Source organism: Ornithorhynchus anatinus, chromosome 17 (genome assembly GCF_004115215.2).
Source record: "Ornithorhynchus anatinus isolate Pmale09 chromosome 17, mOrnAna1.pri.v4, whole genome shotgun sequence".
NCBI lineage: Eukaryota > Metazoa > Chordata > Mammalia > Monotremata > Ornithorhynchidae > Ornithorhynchus > Ornithorhynchus anatinus.
The window spans coordinates 27,627,223-27,635,665 of NC_041744.1; the positions used below are offsets into that span (position 1 = coordinate 27,627,223).

Consider the following 8,443-nt stretch of genomic DNA (forward strand, 5'->3'; position numbering starts at 1 on the left):
GTGGAAGAATTAGCATGCTTCTTTCTTATTGCAGGAAAATTTCATCTTTACAAGCCTGAGCACTGTTTTTCCTATCTCAGCTCCTGAGAAAACAATCCAGACCCTCAAATTTTCTAATAGGTAAGTTGTTCTTTGTGCCTGTGAAATATTTTCAGAAGCATTAAGTTCTTTCATGTTTCTTAACTAACTTGTTAAAACTCCTTAAGTAATTATCAGTAGTTGGCTGGTTTGTGACAATGGGAGATAAAGATTTCTGATTTGATGAAGGGGGTTTATCTCTAGGCTAGCAGTTTCTGACGTCACATTGCTCTCATTACCTTAGTGTTTTTCTGATTTTCTTTTCTTTTTCTTTATTTAGCCAAGGGTCTTATTTGAATTCTGATCCTATCCTAAAATTCAGTTGTTGACTTCTTACAGGACTATTTACGGGTCACTGTTGTTATTGGGTTCCTATATCTCTAAATCCATGTACTGATGCCAATCACAGTCCTGCTAGGAACGCATTCTTCAACCTGTGCTAAATTAGGTTGTTATGGCAAACAGGTGAATTTAACTGAAAGGTACACTGAACTACATTTGTACTTCAGCTGTGTTGTTTTCATTTCTCAAATATTTAATGAAAAGTCTTATTATTTAAGCTTTTTCCATAAACTGCCATAATCTGTCAACTCTTTCTAAGGCACACTGTGAACAGTAAGTATCCAAATCTTTTTATCAGTAGAAAATAGACACAGTTGCTTTTCAGTCTCATTCTATGAATTAGATACTTGTGCCCCTGTATTCTTCAAAAACCAACTACAAAAGTTTACTTTTTAGATAGCAGTTGAAATAAATATCTTTCAATAAAGATAGCTTTCTGAACTAGCTAATGCTGATAATGCTTGCTCTTTGTTAGTGGTAATGGGATCTAAGGATTTATAAACTTTTTTTACTTATAATGTTTTTAGAAATTGAGGGAGGAAGCCTATAATTTTTGTGATCCCTTCATTAAGCTACGATACCAAAGAAAAATATCTTAAGCTTTTGATGCAATGATATTGTATTTATGAAGATGTTGACTACCCCTAAAGAAATCAATTTACCCTGTGCCAGCATTTCAGTTTATTTTGATTTTGCTTGCTTAGTTTTTAATAGTTGACACCAGTATGTGCATAGACTAGTCTTTGTTTCAGAGGAGCAGGGTTGCTCAGTGGAAAGAGTCTGGGCTTGGGTGTCAGTCATGGGTTCTAATCCTGACTCAGCCGCTTGTCAGCTGTTTGACTTTGGGAAAAGTCACTTAACTTCTCTGTGCCTCAGTTACCTCATCTGTAAAATGGGAATTAAAATTGTGAGCTCTACATGGGACAACCTGATCACCTGTATCCTCCCACAGTGCTTAGAACAGTGCTTTGCAAATAGTAAGTGCTTAAGAAATACCATTATTAATGTTGGCATTTGTTGTTGTTATTATTCAGGGGTTTTAGGATCTGATCACGCAGTTTCTAACTACCTAAATGTTTGGTATTTTTAAAAATATATTTCAAATGCTAATCTTTGCACCATATATCATTATGAAATCCCATTTTTTAAGTCTTTCAAAGTGAAGCTGCAGTAACGGATGACAAAAGACTACTTGTAGCTTCATTCACCATGAAGGGGGAATTTTTGGAAATACGTTTAGCTTGTAATTGAAATCACTGACAAATTCATTCTTCCACCCCTTTTTCAAGTGTGTTGCTTTGACAGCTCATAAGCAGCAAGCTCTGAATTTACTAGTCTTCTACACTGCTGCTCACTGCACACTACATCCACATTAGTCCTGCAGTTACCATACATTCTCTTTGATATTTTTTGCCCCTAGCTGATTATCTTAAATATCTATGTGCTTACTTTTACAAACTGTTTTTCTAGCCTTGCTCTCACACTCTCCTAGAACTTCAAAATTAGATTGTCTTCCTTTTTGATGTTGACTGATCACGCCCTTTCTGCCCTTGAATTTTGCATCATCAGCAAATGTTGCCCCCTTCCCAAAATGGCTTTTGGCAAGGGAAGAAAATCATCCATCATGCTGCTGGGAATTCCTTTTTAGGTTCCAATTGAAATTGTTCTCTCTCTCTTTCTCTTTCTTGCTTTGTCTTTCTCTCTCTCTCCATATATATGTATGCATATCCATATATCTGTCTATTTCATTAGCTGACTTCCATATTAACATTTAGGTATGCATGGACCTGTGTACTTATGAGCCGATTTGTACAATCCAAGCGCTTACTACAGTGCTCTGCACATAGTAAGCACTCAAATACTATTGAATGAATGAATTATGATGGAATATTTAAAGATCTTGCTGAAATCTTCACACTGTGCTTTGGCTCTCTAATTCTTACTCTCCTTATTCAAAAGTACTGTTCTCTGCCTTAATTCATCTCCAAGCCTATAAGCACATATTCTTTAGGAGAATCTCTCTCATTCTGTGACCTTATAGGTTCCCTTTTACTGGAATATACTAACTCCCATCGTTGACATGTATCATTTCTGATTTTTTTTTTAAATAAATTGAGGGAGTCTAATGACCTCACTGTGAATTTATACTCTGTTAGATCATGTTACCATGGGTTGTGAGAAGAAGGTTTGAGAAAACAGTGCTGTTTTTCTCATCTTGTGACTTACCTAGTCATGTGTTTTGGCCTAGGTCAAAACATTTTTCTCTGAGCCAAGTTCTGATACATCCCTGCAGAGATTCTCTCTACCTTTTCTGAGCTGCTGTTAGTGAGAAGTCTCTTGACACAGTAGTTGATAGCAGGCTCTAATTCTCAGCTCGAGGGAATGCTTCCTTATCCCACAACCAAAATTATCAGGTTGTCCAGATATAGAGTAATCCCAGAAACAGACTAGTCCAAAGATTTTATGCTCATACACTGTATGTAAACTGGAATGGCAGAACCTCACTCTGGGGTTTCTAAAGATCTCTGCTGAGGTGTGGAGAAAGATTTGATTTCAGCCTCTGTAGCACAGTTCCCTCATTTGTAAAATTGGAATCATAATACTTACCTGTCTCTCTGGGGTGCTGTAAAAATTAATTAGAATGTTATAGTTCTTTAAGATTCTTGAATGGAAGTGCTTTACAATGGCAAGTGATAATCGCTATTCTTAATGATAATATTGATAATATGATTTTTCTCCCCATTTTCAGGTTTAGGATGGCAGATGACTAATCTGTAACTTTTAAATAAAATGAGAATACGTAAAATAAGAAAAGGACAGTTGTCTTAAAGTGTTAGGAATTGTACAACCGTTAGAGTTAAAGAAGTTTTTTGAATCAGGAATAAAATAAATCCTTCCAAGGATTTTTGATGGAATGTGGGTTCTATGACTCTCATCATGAGGGCAGGAACTAGCATGTTCTATAAGACTATATGAAACTGAGAATGATGTCAAAACTGGGTACTAAAAGACAGTGTTCACACTGATTAAAAATTATCATAAAAGAATAAGTATAATACCCAGAGAACCTATACATGGCCTCTTTGGGGTATATATGTCTTTGTGTAAGTATTCTTTGTAGTTGTTTAATTGCTGGATTATATGGAGCCACTGACTTTCCTGACTCAGTACTTGATTAGTACAGTGCTTTGCTTACAATAGCTACTCACTAAAAACTACTGATTGATTGATTAATCCTCAAGGAAGGGTTACTGTTTAAATGGCTTAGAAACAGGATCTGGACGATGATATTTTAGCTAAAATAGTTCTCAAATGCTGGTTGTTGTTTTTGTGAAGTGTCTTTGCCTTGCATTCTTCTTTGAAAGTTCCAATTTTAATGTGAATCATTTTATTATAATGATAATAATGAGCCCACTATGTGCTTAGCACTGGAGTAGATACAAGAAAATCAGGTACTACATGGGGCTCTTAATCTAAGTAGGAGGGAGTATAGGTAGTGCATTCTCCTACCCCAGCGCTTAGAACAGTGCTCTGCACATAGTAAGTAAGCGCTTAACAAATACCAACATTATTATTCTCATTTTTACAGATGAGGGAATTGAACCACAGAGAAGGTAAGTGATTTGCCTTAGGTCACACAGTGGACAAGTGGCAGGGCTGGGGTTAGTAAAGAAACCAGTTAGAGAGCATAATTGTTTCATTGCAAATTACTAAATTTGAGGAGGAAAAAAATGAATAACATACCAAACATATTAAAGACAACTAAGTTTTATATCAAGTTCATGTCTATAAGAGAAACGGCTTCTTGAATCAAATTAAATGGATGGTAGTAAAGAGTACTAAAGACACAATATCTTGGACTTTTATGGAAGATCACTTCTTAAGTAAATCTAATTTTTGACCCACCCTCCTATGAACTCTTGCTCATTCTGATTCTCCAATCTTGAATTCCTTTATCTTCAATATGTTAAGCCACTGTTCTCCCCACCTTTAATCCATTCTAAAACCCTAACTTCCTAATTACTAAAAATATCACATCACATCAGACTTAAACTCACACTTAGCATTTGTAAGTGTTTTTCTGTCCTCAAAACACAAATACACACACACACACACACACACACACACACAATTATATTATGTATAAATCATTTTCATCTTTATCCTCCTTGAAGGCTGGAAATGTGTGTCTTCATGCTGTTTTATTCTCCCAAGTACTTACTACCTAGTACTAAACAGGTATTCAATAAATACCATTTTTGATTGACATATATGTATAACAAACTATATAAACTAAACTACGCTATAAAGCAATTGTCAATGAACTGATCAATTGTCAATGACACCCCCAGCCCAACTCCTTCCCCGAACAAGAGTGGGGATAACATATCTACAACATTTCTCTGCTCACACTAAGTCTCAATAAATACTATTGATGTTGACAAGTCTCTGGGTTACATTGCCCTTTCCTCCTTTTCCTCCCTTCTCCACCTGCCCCTTGTCCCATTTGAGTTCTAAAAAGCCAAGATCATTTTAAGTCTGGTAAAACTGCAGGAAGTCTTGATTGAATTATGCATTGCTAAAGTGTGAATCTATTCCATTAACTAGCAACTGACAAACCATTCTGACTAGAGTAATGAAAGAATAGCTTAAGCATTTCAAAATCACTGAGGGGATCTCTTGCAGAAGATTGGAGTTTTGGAATGATACTTAGGTACATCATAAACTTAGAACTGTTTTCAGAAGCAATTTATTTAAAAGAAAGAGGTGAAAAAACTTATGATCTTCAGCCATTGCACCTACTATGGATGGACAAAATCTGAGAACTAAAAGAGAAAAATGAAAGCTTGTAAAGATCAAAGGGGAGTAGCTTATTTCTTGCCAAGATGAAATACACAATGGGTAAGTACCACCCTAGGATAAAAGAGCCCAAAGGATATAGAGATAATAATAGCATAAATTTTTCCTCTAGGAAGATGGAACTCATTATAGGAATTTCTGCTTGGAATTACATGAACCTATTTGAAGGAATAACTTTTTCCAGTGTATACACGTTCTAAGGTAGCTTTTTAAAAAATTCTATTTAAGTGCTTACCATGTGCCAGGCATTGTATCAAGCACTAGAGTAGGTGCAAGATAATAAGGTTGGACATAGTCCCTGTCCCACACAGGAATGCAGTCTTAATCCCCATTTCAAAGATGAGATAACTGAGGTATAGAGAAGTGATAAGTGACTTGCCCAAGGCCACACAGCAGACAAGTGCTAGAAATGGAATTAAAATCTCTCTAGCCCGTGGTATTTCCACTGTTTGCTTCATTGCCCATTATGCCTAATATTATTAGAGTCTCTATACTCTTGTCCTGAAATTTACTAAACAAATGAGGGAAGATGGCAATCTTCACATTTCGTTGATGTCTATTTAGCCAGAGACAGTTTTCTGTGTGGCTGAGGTAACAGGACTTAGAACCAAATTTATATTTCAATTTCATAGAGTTGGAACCTCAATTTTTTTTTATAAGAAATTGGGCTCTAAAGGCTGCAACAATTCATAAAAATATCCTGAGTTGTACAATCTGTAATTTTGCATCTGTAGTCTATACAAGGCTTCAATGAAGATGGATTTTGTGATGCATTATACTAATGTTATTTCTCACAAACTGATTTATATATTCTGTTCGCTGATAGTCATATCACAAATAGGTAGTGTTGAATACCATAATTACTGTCTTCAAAAAGCTTATTAATTCATGTAAAGCTCTTTGCAGCTCAAAAACACTGTTTCTCCCCTTAGTTCTCAGTGTTTAGGGTTTGATATGCTGGTCTTCATCTACTCATGCAAATTTCATTGATATTAAATTGAAGTTCTAGTAGGAGTTCTTTTATGGACTGGATAGTACATATTTCCCTAAACCTATTAATGATACATCATTTCTCAATACTAAGAATACTCTCAATAAACTTTGGGCTTTGCTAAACTTTTTGATGGCTAAGTGGTATTAAAGCCATTATTCTGCTTTAGAAAATCTATGCATAATAAGTATTGAGGTCAATGTCAAAGAATACACTGATATTGCTTGGAATCAGTTACATGTATGGAAATGATTTCCCCTTGGCGATCTCCAAGACCTAACAGGATGCTGCTTTAATTTTTTTTCCCTCTTTTCAAATTTGGGAAAAATCAATAGTATTTCTTGAGGAGCTATTATGCAGAGCACTATACTGCGATGTTATTGGGAGAGTGTAATATAATTAGTAGGCCTGTTTCCTCCTCTCGAAGATTTTAATACAGCAGGGAAGACAGACACTACCATAAATGGCTTCATGGAATTAGAATTTGAAGAATTCATAGGAATGAAAATTATATGCATAGTTTTTTATTTTACTATGATATTAAATCCTGATACTGTTGTAGGTAAACTCTTGGTTTTGTGTTGAGCAGGTCAGGGCTCTTTGCACGTGTAAATTGAATAGTATGTATTGTAAAAGTTTGAGGTACATAAACAGAACAAAGTGAGACATTTCTGAATTTGTTTCCCTTAAGATAACTTTTTTTCCATAAATATCTGGTGGATGCCAGTATAATTATTCCATTAACCTATTTTGCCCTCCTCTATGTAGGATGAGTATACATGTAGAAAACATCAAAATTGCCCACTGCTGGAGGCATAAATCTAGGCTAGATAGACCAATAAATATATTTGGCATGTCAAGTTATATTTTAGATTACTGAATCACAAATGAAGGGCCATTATGTTATAAATATCCTTAACATTTCATAAACAGAAAGGATCTTTACTTTTAAAAATATCAGTTTAGGGATTTGGTAGAGTAAATTTGGCAGGATAAGACTGATTGCAAAGGGTGTAGATTTGCGGTTTAACTTGAGGGCAGGGAGCTCAATTTTCTTTCTGCAGAATATTTATATGCTTAATACAGTGTTCTGCTCTAATCTGAGTCAGTGTTCAGTAGTTTCTGTTGAAAATAATGATGATGAATAGCTCCTTTATCACTAGGCTCAGAAGCAACTGAATTCTCCCCGTTTGCCTTGAAGAATGCCGAACTGTGACCTCCAGAACCATGAGGAAGAGGCTTTGACTATCTTGGGGCTTCTTCCCCTACCCACACCTGTAATTTCACTACTCCAAGTTCCACTTCCTTACCATGGAGCATGGTAAAGGATAAATAAACCCTTTATAAATATTGGCACATTAGAGATTTTCTGTATTCTGGAAAGGGAAGGGAAAGATGAGATGACAGAGGAAGAAGGGATCATCTGAGCAAACTTGTGGATCAGCACTAGTTTAAATGTTCGTCTTCCCATTCCTGTCACATTCCATAATCCCCCCTCTTCGAATATGAGCTTCTTGTGGGCACAGAATATTTTTAATTATTCTTATGCATTCCCAAGCAACTGTTACAGAGCTGGTTGCATTATAGCTGCTGTTCAACAAATATTTTTGAGAAAGTGGATAATTGAGGTTTTTAAGTATTTATATGCCAAGGCCTGTACTAAGTGTTGGCAAAGACATAGTTCAGTCCCAGTGCAAGACTGACAGTCTAAAGGGGAAGGAGAACAGGTGTTAAATCTGTACTTTACAGTGAGTAACCTGAAGCACAGAGAAGTTAAGTGACTTGTCCAAGGACACAGGAGGCAGATGACATCCAGGATTAGAATTCAGATCCTGATTCCAAGGCCTGTGCTCTTTCCACTATGCCACAGTGCTCCTCTGATGACACTCACTGAATATACATCCAAAGATCCTGCTTGAGAAGTACACATTACTCTCATCTAATTGCACTCGAGGCCTATTAGAATGAACATAAGCCTGCGAGTCATAAGACCTGTGTTCTATTTCCAGGTCTTCCCTTTGCCTGTTGTATGACTTTAGGCAAGTCACTTAATGCCTCTGTTCCTTCATTTCCTCATTGGTAAAAATGGGAGGCCCTTTCAGGATTGTACCTGGAAAGTTTCCTGTACTCTACCAATCACTGCTACTGGGGGTTTTGGTTAGTCGATGAAGC

At 36.1% G+C, this 8,443-nt stretch overlaps 1 long non-coding RNA gene across 2 annotated transcripts; it reads left to right on the forward strand.

Moving 5' to 3' along the window:
- Positions 1-33: 33 nt before the first annotated feature.
- On the forward strand, positions 34-7,627 carry LOC103170639. 2 transcript variants are annotated; one of them, XR_486313.2, is made up of 4 exons: positions 34-120; positions 4,010-4,034; positions 5,393-5,481; positions 7,435-7,627. It is a non-coding gene; the product is annotated as an uncharacterized LOC103170639 (long non-coding RNA). The 2 variants fall into 2 exon arrangements; XR_486312.2 differs by lacking the exon at positions 5,393-5,481.
- Positions 7,628-8,443: the final 816 nt, after the last annotated feature.